At 33.1% G+C, this 15676-nt stretch overlaps 1 protein-coding gene across 6 annotated transcripts in view; it reads left to right on the top strand.

The window, feature by feature from the left end:
* The window catches only part of LOC108380752 (ankyrin repeat domain-containing protein 29), a 69299-nt gene that overhangs the window by 14275 nt on the left and 39348 nt on the right, over nucleotides 1-15676 (top strand). Inside the window, exon 1 of one of the 6 annotated variants that reach the window (XM_017637149.1) lies at nucleotides 2432-2685. The exons of 3 other annotated variants lie outside the window; for them this stretch is intronic. The gene's annotated coding sequence lies outside the window, so the exon portion shown is untranslated. Of the gene's footprint in view, nucleotides 1-2431; nucleotides 2686-2900; nucleotides 2955-7426; nucleotides 7439-15676 lie in introns of those variants that run through there. 2 more of the 6 variants (XM_017637199.1, XM_017637164.1) reach the window with 2 other exon arrangements.

The following is a 15676-nucleotide window of genomic DNA, read 5'->3' as shown; positions in this document are numbered from 1 at the left end:
ACCGCCAGAGATCAAGCGGTATATGCGGTGGACGGTGATTGAAAGCGAATTTATCGAATCTGATGTATCAATAGTGCTGGAATTAGAGTGGCCCATGTATCGGTCTTTATACACGAGATGGAACACTAAGGCTTACTTCAGCCAGAAGTAGCGGAGTTGAAATTGAGTATATCAGTAATTTGGCCATACAAATTGTACCAACCATTTCCCCTGGACTGACAAGAGTAGAAGGTTAATAAGTTTTAAACAACTCGTATAAGATGGAAGATTAGATTGAGAATCCCATCGGAAATTTCTTAAAGCAAAAAGTAGGAATTGTCTTTGAATTGTTACTATCTTGTTTGAGTAAATTTGATACCTTGGATAACAAACCACCGAACCGTATTCCAGAATCGGACTAACTTATGTGGTAAATAGGGTTTTAGTGATACTTTAATGAACAACTTTGGAGGTTGTCATTGTAAATGCTTCTGCGCCATATACCAGCACGGGAATAATGACTTGTAGAGTGTGATTTTCGTACGTCGAGAGAGTCCTTTACTCCTGAATTGCCTACTCAGTCCAACGTAGGACTTGTTGGAAAGAGTTATTCTGTGTTGGATTTCCATGCTGACATTACTATCGGTGTTAATGCTGGTACACAAGTAAACGAAATTCTATACTTTCTCGAAATTATAACTGTCAACAATGATACACAGGACAATGACGACAGGAGATACTTCGTCTTGTCCTCGTTTACCCATTCGCCTTAGCTGCTTGGCAACTTGGAAAAGGCAAAACAGACCTCGCGGTTTTTGTTACCGATGATGCAGATATCATTGGCATACGACTGCAACTGCACCCTCTTGTAGTAAATTGTTCCTGAGCGGTACAGTTCTGCAGCTTATAAGCATCAGATTAAAGAAATCACACGAAGGGGAGACGCCCTATCTGAAACCCTGTCTGATGGCAAATGGCTGGAGAGGTCTTTCCCAATTCTAACGAAGATCGTTGTATTGCGTAATGTCATTTCCCACAAGTCGTATAAGTTTCGCGAGGATGCCAAATTCCGACATTGCAGCGTATAGGCAACTCTTTTTAGTGCTGTTGATCCTTTTCACGCAAATTGTGAATACCTAGTCTATGGTGGATTTGCCAAGTCTAAAGCCACACTCATAAGGTTCAATCAGTTCTTTGACGGTGAGCTTCAGTCTTTCACACAATACACTCAATAAGGGCTTGTAACCTATGCTTAGAAGGCTGATTCCGCGGTATGGCGGGGTCGCCTTTATTGTGGATTGGGCAAAGCACACTTAAATTCCAGCCATCGGCCATGTGTTCATCTGATCATATTCTGATTACGAGTTGATGCATTCACTTTATCAACTCCACGCGGCCATACCTGAATAGCTCGGCTGACAGGCTGTCAGCTCCAGCAGCTTTGTTGTTTTTCAAGCGCGCTATTGCTATTCGTACCTCGTCATAGTCAGGCGGTGAAACATCGACTCCGTCATCTCGGATGGGTTCTCGGGACCGTCTTCTCCACAGCTTTCAGTTCTGCTACCATTCAGTAGGGTGGAAAAGTGTTCCTTCCGTAAATTAGGTACGTTATAGACATCGGTCACTGGGTCGCAATTGTTGTTCTGACAGGAGTTCGCCCCGGTCTTGGAACCTTCCGTAAGTCGCCTAACTCTCTGGTAAAATTTTCGGGCGTTTTTCCTGTCGGTCAGCATTTGAAGCTCTTCGCGCTTCAGCCTCTCTCTTCTTATTGCGGCAAATACATCCCACTTCCCTCTTCAGTTCCCTATAACAATCCCACAAGACTCGCGTTGTGTTCGATCGCAGCGTAACTATAAAACTTAGGCTATGGGGTATCAATGTGGTTCCAATATAGCTCTACGGAAGCCTGAAGAGGAGGATAATAAAGGAGAACCACCAGGAGCCACAGGCGCTTGAAAACCACATTTTTATATTTTTTTTGGTTCAAAACAGTATCGAATGAGGGGACCCTTAACTACTAGACAATGGCATAGATTAAAGTGAAAGTGGAAAGGTCACACTGTTTTCAATAAAGAGTAGAACACAATATGTGGCAGAGTGAGGCGGCCCTCTAGGTACCGAGAGTTAGGGAAAAGGTCAGTCGAAAGTGAAGTTTGACAACCTGAATTGAACAGGAAGGAGTTAAAAGCTATGAAAAAAATATTACTTTCAACATAGAGGATCTGCTAAAAATTGTCGCATTTGCTACGCTAAGTTCGAAAATATTGCCGCCCAACTGCTAAGCGGTGCTTCCTCACGAACTGCTATTCATAGGTATCTAGTATAACAGCTGTATATTGTTCGCTCTGTTTACGACCAGCCCCAACTTTGGCGCTCACCATCAACTCTCAAAAGCCACTCGCAACGATCCATTGCATGCTGGTGTTGGCTGGCTTGGTTTGAGTTGCTTCAGTTGCATTGCGACAACGAAGGTGTTCGCGACGTTGTATGGTAAATAAGCGATAATATACAGAAGTTGTTGGAAGATTTCAAACACCAGCCGGTGCGTGACGCGAGTCATTTGAAGTAAAACAAAAACAGAAAAAAAAATCAACTAATGTTTAACGCGCTTAACGGTGTTATCATTTAATTTGTATAATTGATCTGGTGATAAGCGATTATACAATTGGCAAACGGAGTGCAGTGGGTGGTTAATAATTTTTACCGGTAAGATGGAAGAAAAAAAAAACCAAAACAAAAATATAATAATAAAAAAACAATATGGAAAGATAAGAAGCGTAAATAGCAGACAACTAGCAAAAAAAAATTTAAATATTAATACTAAATGAAACAGAAAAAGCTCTTTCATGTGATTCGCTAATTACTTGCATACATACAAATTGGCTAGTTAAATAACCAGCGCTATTTACTTGATAAGATACTGAAAAGATGCTCTGTTTTCTGACGCATTTGCTGGATAAATTTGTACAAGAAAGGTGATTGTATGGAGCGCTGCTGCGAAAGTCATGTGTTTGTTTATAAGTTTGTGTGCGCGTGCATGTGGGCTGTGTGTATTTTGCATAAAATAAATATTCAGTTTTATGTGTGGAAAAAAATGAGATCAGCGCTGATGCTGTTGCTATTTGCAGATGAAAATTTGAAAAAAAAAAAAATTAAGGAACTACTTACATACATATACATATAATAAAGCCAAATTTAAATATCTACAAATTTAGTAAATCATAAATTAGCATTTAAGTCAAGAGGAAGATGGAAAAAACACAAGTTTCATTTATGCAAAGTCAAAAATGAGAAATGTGAACTACTTTCGCCTTGTGTGCTAATTAAGCAATTTTAAATTCTAGTCAGTTATATATACGTACATACTTTTCAAAGCATATCCATAATTAGCTCATTCATTAACTTCTTTTTGCGGCTAATTTGGAAAGACTAGGTGATACGTCCTAAACTAATAGATTTTTATTAGCCATTTGCGGCGTTAACGTCCACACAAACAAGCCTTTATATATATTTTTTAAAAGCCTACAAAAACCATTGACCGTTAAGTTCGGCTGCTGGCGCTTGTTAATTCAATTTGGTTTGCTGAAAAGAAACCAGGAAATTGTAATTAGTAAACATCTGTGTTTACACTTTTTGCGAATTCAGTAACTTTTCTTCATTTAAGTCCGAATTTTGCCTTTGACAAGCATTCAAAGTTTAGTCGCCCATTAGTAATGTTGTAATTAGTGGTTGAATAACTGTGCAATTAAAAAGCGTAATAAAAGAAAACTTTTGCTTTCAAGATGACTTACATTTAAAAAGTTTTGTTGGCAAAATTTTTGCGAGACTTTTTTTCCGACCGTTTCGAATTAAGTTTTAGTTCCTATTCATAGGATAGTTTAACCAAAAAGAGGAGGTAAATAAGTCTGGGGAAAAATTAAATAAAATATATATTTTTTTCTAATGCCGAATTTCCACTAAGCTTTGAATGACAAACATTTTAATAGCAATGGTGCACATTAGAAATATTATTTTGATTTCTTAAAAAAATTTTCATTACATTTGTTCTCACAAATATATTTTAAACAACAAAAATGCCGAATTTCCGCTAAGCATTGATATGACAAGATATTTATGTAAGTCCCAATTTATAGCGAAATTGTACTCAAAATGAAGAGGTCATCAAGTCTGAAGAGAATGAAATATGCAGTTTTTTCTAATGCGGTATTTACACTGGGCATTTCATTAAATGACAAAAAGTTTTAATTAACAAACCTTAAAAATAAAAACCAATACGTCTGCTTCCACATGCCATTTGTTCAATGATAGAAATTTTTTTTAATATCTACCTATCGTTTCCATGCCTACAGGAAATTCCGCATTAGTGCTATTTAAAACATATTTGTGGAAACAATTTAATTACTATTTTTTATTAAAGAAATCAGAAATTTATTTTTAATGCCCAACATTGCCATTAAAATGTTTGTCATTCAACGCCATGTGGAACTCCGGTATAATAGCGAATATACACTGGGGATAAAAAGAAAAAAACTTGATTGCCAAAGTTGAGCATTCAAAATGTCCGTATCGTAAATTTCATAAAAAAATGTAGCATTAAATTGCAAAAATTTGCTGGTCAATTTCATGCCTCGTGATAACTTGGTCTTACAAAAATGCACAGACGAATTAATGATACGTGCAAACGTTGAACAGTAGAATCGATCTCAGAATTAAGCATTGAAATCTTTAGTATATAATCTAAGCTTTGGTGGATGTTCACTAAATAGTCCTCGATTAACGGTTAAAATGTTTTACGAAATTATTTCTCGTGAAATTTTACTATACGTACCCAAACTACATATTTCGCTGCGATATGCAATTAAACCCTTTCTGCCAGGTATTTTAAAAACATTCAGGCCAAAAATTTCATAAAAAATAAATTTTTACATGCCAATGTAAAAAATTTGGAGATTTTCCTATACGGGTATAGGTCTTTTATCCACAACTCGAATCATTCCTCCTCCAGGCGACCAGACCTTGAATTATTCTACAGTGAGGAAGGATTCTGTTGATGGTTTTGAAAAAATGGTATCAGTTTTTTTTTTTACTGTGCACAACTTTTATTTTAAAATCTAAAAACCACCAATATTGGCAGTTTTTATTTTATAGAATAAAAAAAATACATGAGTTTCCTTAATTTATCAAGACTTTGATGTGAAACAGGTTGCCATTTTTATCTATCTATTTAACGTTACATTTATTTGGTATCACTATCGATTTATGCATCAGAATTTTTATCGATATATTTAACGATTGTGCTACTGATATTTTTATCGATGCTTTGTCGATATATTTGGACATTTTATAGTCGATATAATTATCGATATATGCACATGTATTTGCCGATATGGCAGATGAAAAAATTATCGATGTTAATAATCGATATGGGCGCTAGCGCTAATGAAAAATCTTCGATACGTTTATCGATTTATTTCGGACAATTTATAATCGATAATATGTACATATGCAAATATATGGAAATATTTATGTATCGATAATTTTGTTCATATGTAATTTACAGCTTTCAATATTAGTATATCAATGTTGCCTTATACCATTTGCAATATCGCTTATTTCATGTTCAACTTCGCATTCGTACTCGTACGCGATTTCAAGGTTTTTCTAATCCGTTTGCTACTATGTATTAAAATCTTCCATTACATACAAACTTAAATACTAGCGTTCTTGTTAGAAATCGACGATTCGCTTAATCAAAATGTCGACTAAAACGGTGTTCACATGGGGCGATTTTCTAGGTAATTTTGGAGGCGATTAGTTGAATCAACAGTTGGCTGCCCCCAACTTCATTGGAAGCGATTAATTGAAAGGCCGTTCACTAACAACTTTTTGATCGGTTGATAGTCTAATATCAATTATTCGATTAACCGCTCAAATTCGACTAACCGTTTAATTTCGAATAACCTCTCACCGCCGAGTAGTCTGAAAATCGACTTACCGAAATTGTTCGAGTAGTGAGAATTCTACACAATAAAATTATGGTCAATAAGCACAAGTATTAAAAAGTTATAAAAAGCCCCTGTTTACAGAAATTAAGCAACTAGTCAAAAAATCGAAAATAAACAAGTAGTCGACTATCCAGTTGTTTGTGGGCGCTTAGTTAAAAAAAGTCTAAAGGAAACTTCGACTATTTTTTGAAACAACTTGTGCTTATCGATTAACAGAATAGTCGACTCAATGAATAGTTGATTAAGAGGAGCTCTAATAAATATGTACATACATTTCTACATTTCAAAGTCAGTTACATTTTCTTCATGCCGAGGGTTTATGCTGCGCTCTCTATTCATTTGACATTTGTACAACTTTTTTTCTTCAGATAAACACTTTACGCTTCATAATTGAAAAATAAATAAATACCCAACCATTTTTTTCACTTATTTTCCTACCAATTGTATTTGTTTGTTTTGTCACCATTTAATTGAAAATTAAACAGTTTTAAATAGCCTGCTTGCTAGTTTACACTTTTTTATGGCTTTAACGTCGTCAATATTGTTTGACTGTGTTTTTTGTTGTGGCTGCTATTGTGGTTGTTGCCACCGTAATGATTACTGGTAATGTATACATACTACAGTCTGCTTATTGTGGTCTATTACTTTCGTATGTACATACATACATTAATATACTATGTGTACTGTAAATTTTATCAGCTCGTTAAAGAGCGCACATGCCTTTTTCGAAAATAGAACAACAACAACTGTAATGAAAAGTGTTTACAAGAAACTAGTAATGAAACCGTATATAGCGCAATATAAGAGGCCGAAATTGCTGATAGATTAGCAGTGAGGAAAGACATGGTAATTGGTATGCCATATATTTAGTATTTTTAAAGTGGTGCAGACAATTGTTCGTACATATAATGTATTTATCTATGTATGTACGCCTACAAATATTTGTACGCACGTTTGTATGTGCACAACTAGTTATGATGTAAGAAGCTCGTGCACTATTGTGTTCTATGACAATTAAAAATTTTAATTTAATTGAAATTTTTTTGAAACACTTGTGTGAAATGTTAATATTTAACATACAAGAAACTACTTGAGAAAATTGTACGTGCAATATTTCCTCATTTAGGGGGCTCCCTTAAAAGCTTACAACGAAAATATCAACGCCTGAAAATGTATTGCATACGATTTTTGAAACTTCGATATAATTTCCGACGCTTTGCGGGATTTTCGGACTTTATCCGTTAATGGCTAGAAAAAAGTATGCCAGTAGTACATACATACATGTGTTTTTGTAGCTCAGATTAGGTTGTCGTTACTTATCTTTAGCTTTTTAATGATCAAAAATGTGTATCCAATTTTTAAATTACGGAAAAATTTGTGCTCAGTAAAAGTTTTAATTATCACAAAAAAAATGTACATACGTATATCCAGATTTCTAATTATTAAAAATTTTTGTGTTGTTTTTAAAAGCCAAAAAATTCCCAGTTTTTTAATTAACGTGTACGCATCAAAAATTAATGTCCAATTTTTAAATAATCAAAAATATATGTATGCCCAGTTTTTTAGTGGCCGAAAAATGTCTGCCAAATTTTGAAAAGTAAAACTGTATTTCCAGTTTTAAATTAAAAAGAAAATTAATGCCAAAAATGTATTTTAATTTTTCAAAAAAGCAAACATTTTAATCCGGTTTATAAATTTTTAATGACAAAAAATGTTTCCTACTTTTTAATGGACAAAAAATACAAACAAATAACATGTCTATGTCCAGTCTTTTAATGACCGAAAAATGGATGTCCAGATTTCAAAAATTTAAAAATTTGTTTAGTGGCCCAAAAAATATATGTCCACTTTTTAAATTATGAAAACATTTGTGGCAAGTATAACAATTATAAAGACTTTTTGTAAAATTTTTTAACTACCAAACATTTTTTGTCTATTTTTTTAATGGGCAACAAATTTTTGTCCAATTTTTAGGTAATTAAAATTTATCTATATACATTTTTAAAATTACTAAAAAATGTATACAAAATTTTGAAAAGTAAAAATTTATTTGCAGTTCTGAATTACTAAAAAATTAAAGCCAAAAATGTATATTTATTTTTCAAAAAAGGTGAAATTTGTATCTAGTTTTTAAATTACTAAAAATGTATGCCCAATTTTTAATGACCACAAAATTGTTCAAATTTTTAATGACCAAAAAATGTATGCCCAGTTTTCACATAACCAAATATTTATATACATACAAACATTTTTTAAATCACAAAAAAAATTACATAAATATGTCCCGTTTTCATTGACCAAAAGATGTATGTGCAGTTAACAAAACGTAAAAATTCATTTCTAGTTTAAATTCTTACCCAATTTTTAATGGTAAAAAAATTCATGTCGATTTGAAAATTATGAAAACATTTGTTTCATGTATAAAAATTGTCAAGGATTTATGTCAAATTTTTCAGTTACAAAAAAAAAAACAATATTCACTTTTCCAAAATGCATAGTTGAATTGAATTAGTAATAGGAAGCTGATTTTTTAAATTCCGACTCTAGCCATTTCTGTGTGTCATTGGTAGGTTGCAACGTTGCTTTGGTAAAACTTAAAAAAAAATAGTTGAAAAACATAATACACAGTAGTATATATTTAGTTCTGGGTCAAAGCAGAACAGTGAACTAGTGATAATACGATATATAAGCAATAAAAATAACAGAGAGACACAACATTTTTATGACCTTCAGATCAAGTTTCTTCAAGATAAATAATAATTTCCAGGCAGCATAAATCAATGATCCGTAAAATATAAAAATTTAGTTGCACATGTTAAAAAAAAAAAAATAAAAATATCTAAATTCATGCAAATCTATCTACAAATTTCTGTTAATACATACATACGTACTCACTATGCTTAGTATGTGCTTACGGTAACTATTTTAGCATAACTAAAGACTTAGGTAAACATATAAACCAGACATTGCTTCAGACTTTTTCCCAAGCAGGAAGATTATTTCATTTAACAGCTGAATGGACATTAGCACTCAGTTTTGTTAGAAAGACCCCGTAGGAAATAGGAGCACGTAATAATAACAAAGGGGTGGAAGTAGGAGTTTAGAATGTATGTATTTATATTTGGTACCAGGCATGCTTCTGAGCCGCATTACCAAGTAAGCTACATACATATGTACGTAAAATGTAGAGAAGTGGTTCGTAAGGCGTCATTGGAGGAGCTAATTTTGTGCTTTACTTACACAAGATGACATTGGTCAAGATGACAATTTTTGTACTAAAAGCTAAAAGAAAACATGGATTATAGCGTAGTCCTCATTGCTTCGAAATGTACGAAACTTAACAGAATATCGAAAGCTAAATAAAAATGTAAACAAGTAATAAAAAAACATTTTTTTTTACACAAGCTTTTATTAGTGGGTAATAAAAAAATCGACCTCGCACCACCTAACGGCTAAATTTTTTGTGGAGTTATTTCTTTCTACTTAAGTAATATACATATGTTCTAAATTTAAAACAAATTGGGCCATAAATACGGGGTTTCCAAATATCTTGACTCCTGCGCTACCTATCGGATAATTTTTTTGTGTGGAGTTATTCCTTTCTATATAGGTAGTACACATTCCAAATATGAACCATATCGGTCCATAGATAAGGGGTTTTCAAATATCTCGACACCCGCGCCACCCAGCGGATTAATTCATCATTCACACTGAATTGTCATCTGGTTCTGAGCTAAGCTTAAATTTTCAAGCCTCTAGCACATCGGGAAGTTCGTAAAAAATTGATTGTAAGATTTGATTACACACAGGTAAAAAAGGCTTTTATAAAAAAAAAAAACAACTACAGCTTTTAAACCCATTTTTGTAAACTTTCTTCTCTTAAATCGTTATGATCCCGTGGCGTATACCTCAATAGCGGCAAAATACTTATGTTCTGCATCAGATGATTTTTAAAGTTTTCTATAGATTGTTTTTTGGTAAAAGATCGTCACTGGTGATCGTCACTGATTTACATATACCCAACCCCTCCGTTCTTAAAGCATCTACATACATACTTTAGTCACGGGCAAAATATATCCCGTTGGAGAAGTTTTTTGAAACTTTCTTTCGATATGATTTGCATTCAGTACGAGCATAGATAGCTTTTACTTGAATAGAATGCTTTAAAAAGGCGTTTTTGCGGAGTATGTTTTGAACATGACTGCTGTGGACACACACAGAGTAAAAGCTCGCTCCTGTACTTTGAAGTTGGTCCGACATTCCTTCTTTGTCTTAGTCAAAACTGAACGGAGGTTAACGGAAGTAAATTCTATTGGTAACCTGGAACACCCTACTACTATCCATTTCTAATCTCTTACATTTTATTTGGAGCTACAACAGTTTGGTACCAATTACCTGCTTTACGAATTTGCACTTCTGGCACACCTCGAGAGTAGACAGACCCTTCTTTCATACTTAATAATTAGATTTACTCGAAATTTGGAGCGTATACGAGCCAAACAGACCTCAGATTTGGACGCAGTAGGTGAAAGTTCATGTTGATAGGTAGGTCTGGTTAAAACCACACACCACTTTATTATTTGTGTGCCGGTGTAATCATTCACAAATTATGGTATCTGTCTATATCTGTGAAATTTCCTTTTATCGCCTTGATTAATTAATTTTTGTCAACCTTACTTTTAGGAACAGTAGAATTATTCGTCGATCGTAGGTACATTTTCGTATTTACCAAAAACTGGTCTATTAGATGTTTAAATAAGGAAGAGTTAGTCTAAAATAGGCTTGGTAGTTAAAATCCAAGGTCCGTAAAATAAAGTCGACCCTGAAGTTAATTGCAGCTTTTTCTAAATTCCATCATATTTTTACCAGATCTGAAGGTACAATCGACGATTTAAATATAAGGAACACTTAAGTTGAAAAAGGACAGAAACTACTTACACTATAGTGGCTATAGTCGATTTCTGTAAAACCCATTCAGGAAGCAAATGTGCAAATAACCGCACATTCGTGAGCTTGCAAGATGACCCGAATGATTTAAAAATAGCAAGGGAAAGGTTGAGGTAGATTTTGTATTTCTTAGGAGTCTCACTATACATCTGGGGTCATCGAATGAGTAACGAGTATTTTAAAGGTCTCGCGCCCATCCCGCCCGTTAATCTGATCAGTTCACCGCAGAGCTATCACCATTCTGTGTGCAACATTGTGGGTGCATTTCTTTATTCATTCTGAACGCTTGGAATAAACTTTTTTGTTTACTCATTCTTTAGAACGTTCCTGATTATATGTTAACGTATATTTCAAACGCATTCTGTTTATTCCGGCTGTGAAATTGGATTATCCGGAATGTATAAAGAAACGCAGCCTGTATGATTTCAATTTGGGACTTTCCGGAAATAATGTAGTTTAAAAGAAAATATAAAGTTATTTTTCTAGGCGGAGCGTACAATTATAGAAAAAGCCTTTGTAATAGGGATTGCACAACTTTTTAATGTATTTTGGACGTCAAAAAAACACCGGCGAATTCGAGAAAGTTTTTTTTTTTTGGCATTTTTAGTCATCACAACGGAACTTGGAAATAAACGAATGACCTGTTAAAAAGAAAAATTTTTAATTTAACCTAAGCTGAGTGAGTAAATGCCCTAAAATTTTTAAGATATGGAGGTCGGTCCAATATAGTGTTTTTTGTACTTAAGAAAAACGTTTTCCGGAAATAAACTAGTTCAAAATTATATAATTTTATTCCTTCTTCTTCAAACAAACAAACAAAAAAAAAATAATTAAAAAAGTATTTCAAAGTCTATTTTTTTCTAATATTCTAAAATATATGCAAGATTTTAAAATAGACCAAAATATAGACACATACGCACGTACAAACATACATACTAGAAAAACAAATACTATTTAGATTCTGCTGAATTTTCAAGGTAACGTAAAAATATATTTTTGTAAATATGAATCAGCTAAGAATTAGTGTCTTTGTTACCCGGCATTACGCCTATATACATACATATGTAATAGGGCGTTCGATTATTCGCATTTTTTTCCAAAACCGTTTTTCGAGTCTTTCAAAAAATGGCGATTTGTAAAACAACCGGTTTCCCAGTTTCAAATCAAGAAAACACCGCCTACACCGGTTTTATTTTACATATTTTCTCTATAGTAACATTGAAAACTTGACCAAAATTATAATATGACTACTAAAAATGGATAAAGCTTAACAGAAAAAAGAGTGAAAAAGTCACACTTAATGGGGTTCTCCTATCTTAACAAGATTATATCGCTAAAACAACAGTTCTTTGTTGGGAACAAATTCGAGTAGGTTCTACATCCTACTGACCATCCGCTGAACCATACCGACTATACATACAAATATAGTAGGGATATTCTCGAAATTAAATAAGCTTAAATTTTTAATAACCGTTGTTGTGTTTCTTAAAAAGGTGGCAACCCAGTACAAACATGGTTTTAAATCTCTTCAAACGCTTTTAGTTTGGATGCAGAAACTTGATTATTTTATTGAGCCTTTAAATAATTTTAAATTTTCAAATATCTGGCAACCCTATTTTTCAAAATGTTTTACAACATACCCCCAGAATAATCGAGTAGAATGAAAAAAAGTAAACACATCCATTGAGCTGTTCGTGCGTGATGTGGTTGTGAAAATATAAAGTAACTAATTTTTGTATAACGGTTATTAAGTTAAATAAGCATAAGGGAAATAATCTTATTCGATCAAAAAGTATTTATTTTTAAGGATTTTATAGTGATCCTACGAAAAAATGCATTTAAAATATTAATCGATTTCAAAATAAAAAATACATATCTCCTTATTTTTGATATTCTTTAGATGGATGGAGTGGCTGGAGGAAAAAAATTTGAGCCACCCTAATGTATATATGTAAACTTAATCAAAATTTGCTAGTTCCATTTTCAATCAAATAACTACTAACATCTAAATTCATAAAAATTAAAGAAGAGTTCCATTGCTTTATAATGAAAATTTCACTTTATAAAGCTCTTTAAATCTGCTTTATTAGTTTTTTTTTTTGAATAAGGCCATTCGAATTTTTAGGTGAAAACCCCGTTTTGTCCATTGTAAAAATTTGATATACTCGTTACTCGACAAGTCAATATTTCAAAAAAAAAAATGCCTAAAAATATTAAAAAACAAGTAATTTTTAGTAAAAAAACCGACTTAAAAAAAATATATATATACATATTTCTTGATCCAATGATCGGATCTAAACCAGATTAGGGACCACCTCTGAGATACTACCTTTTCGATGCAAAAAGAATTATCGAAATCCTAATAATAACATTAAAAAAAAGAATTAAAAAAAAAAAAATATTCCGACGAACGGATAATCTCCTCCTTTTTTGGAAGTCGGTAAAAAACTGGTTAAAACCGGGTTGGAAAAAACCAAGTCAAACACCCTAATATTAATGTATGTATTTCGTATGCAGAAAAGAGAATGAAAGCAAAAATTTTACATGCTTGAGAAACGCCACCATTAACAGCAAGAATCCAAATGCCAATTTAACTAAATTGATGAGAATTCCCATTAAACAAAAGAATGCAAAGAAATGGCACCGAAATAGAAATTTTAGCATACGACAGAAAGACAAGCGAATGCGCTCCAAATACTAGAAAGCATTTGTGTGCTTGATGGATAAATTCTTGGCGCGTCACTTTGTTCAATTACTACGTCAACAATCTTTCGCTCACAAGCTGTCTTCTTTTATTTGTTTCTTTTCTGGAAAATCGCGAATAAGTATTTAACGACGGACTAACAAGATTTGTGGCAAGAAGCCAAGCGTGAAGATTTCAGAACAAAAAAATTTCAAAAAGACAAGCAACGAACGAGTGAATACAGCTGAACAGGTGTAGAAAATTAAAGGGGGAACAAAATTTCATAAAAAAAGACAAAAAAAGCAGCGGAAGAACGACAGTGTCTACGTTAAAAAAAAAAAAACTGCATTGAATGCAATTAAAGAGACTTTGAAAAAGAGTAAATATAATTAAAAAATTTGAAAGTAATCAAAAATTGAAGAAAATGTAAAGACAAACAAAGGAAAGCAAAGCAAAGCGCAGCACATAACATTAATTGAAACCCACAGATCGGTCAAAGAATGAAAAATGAAAGACGAAAAAATATTAACCATAAGCTGCAGGCCTACACTTACTATGATCAGCAGCGGGCAATGTATTCGCCCTGCCGGCTGGCTGCCAAGAAAACCAATCAGTTGTTTACATGAAAATACGAAATGCTCAAAACATTAATATAAAACTAGTAATTTTTAGCAAAAAAAAAAAACCGACTTCAACTCCCATATAAAAAAAATATATATATATATATCTCATGACCCCCTGATCGGATCTTAACCAGATTAGTATGGGACCACCTCTGAGACACTACCTTACCGATGAAAAAAGAATTATCGAAATCGGTTGACGTGGTCCAAAGTTATGCGGTAACATACATACAAAAAAAAAAAAAAAATAAAAATATTCCGACTAACTGATAACCTCCTCCTTTTTTGGAAGTCGGTTAATAAGATGAGGAAAGGTGTTCATGTTTTGTTTTGTTTTTGGATTTTTTTTTTTTTTGGTTAGGTAAAGCCAAACTCAATTATGATTTTAATGTTATTGTCCGCACAGCTGCTGCAGCTATTATACTTCTGAACGCGGTCGGAGAGTTGCATTCGTTGGCGCTGTGCTTATTGGATATTTCTCGGGTCACGCAGCACAGTGGGGTGATGGTGGTTAAAAATGCGAAAAAATTTAGTCCCCTGAAATTATAAAATCTTTATTTTTGATTTTTATTTTTTGGATTGGGAACGATCGATTTATTATTTTCCTCAAATTTAATAGTTGTTTTGTGATTCAATTTTGTGATTATTGTTTTCGATCAAAAATAATCGTTAATTTGGATTCTTAATTAAAAAATTAAATCTGAAAACCACGGTTAAAATATTATAAAAAAAGCAATTTTTGTTGATCGAAAAAAAACCTTAAAATAACGATTTGATTAGAAAAATATAAATCCCATTTGAACGGTTAAATTGTGATTTTTATCAAAACTATTAAAGTATGTTCAGATTAAGGCGCTAATTCAGCTCGATTTACAATGCACAATTTCAATTCTTAATTGCGAGATTGCAACCCTGCTAGCTATGTTTAATTTTTACTTTGACGTATGTTTATTGAACAAATAGCAATCAGCATTTTGTTTCTCCCTCTCTCTCTCTCTCTCTCTCCTCTTTTACTGCTGATATTCCGTCAGTGAAGGAAAATAGAAATTTCAAATTGTACCTAATTTTGCGGCAAAACTTTACCTAAAACTAGATAAATGTACCTAAAAAGTAAATACGTATTTTTATATGCATATATTAAAGAACATAAGAGGATGACCTTTCTTTTCGATAACATATAAACCTCGGGACTCACATTGTACAAATTTGGCTGTAAAAAGAATTTTTCCTAGCAGTGCGACACAAAACTGCGTCGTAACGGTGAATCACTTTTTTCCGAGTTCTTCGATCGGACGTTTTAAAAAGAAGTATTATCTGTCTATCTGACGCAATAAATTACAGTTACGTTACTTTGACCACCCTTTCATTAAATTTCTCTCTGAACTTGATATTACGCTCCCTGAACTCAACTAAGCGGGATCAGTGTTCGGACTTCACTC

Source organism: Rhagoletis zephyria, unplaced genomic scaffold, assembly GCF_001687245.7.
Source record: "Rhagoletis zephyria isolate East Lansing unplaced genomic scaffold, Rhagoletis_zephyria_1.1 Rzeph_scaffold_00128, whole genome shotgun sequence".
Classification (NCBI taxonomy): domain Eukaryota; kingdom Metazoa; phylum Arthropoda; class Insecta; order Diptera; family Tephritidae; genus Rhagoletis; species Rhagoletis zephyria.
This window is presented reverse-complemented; position numbering and strand designations above follow the sequence as displayed.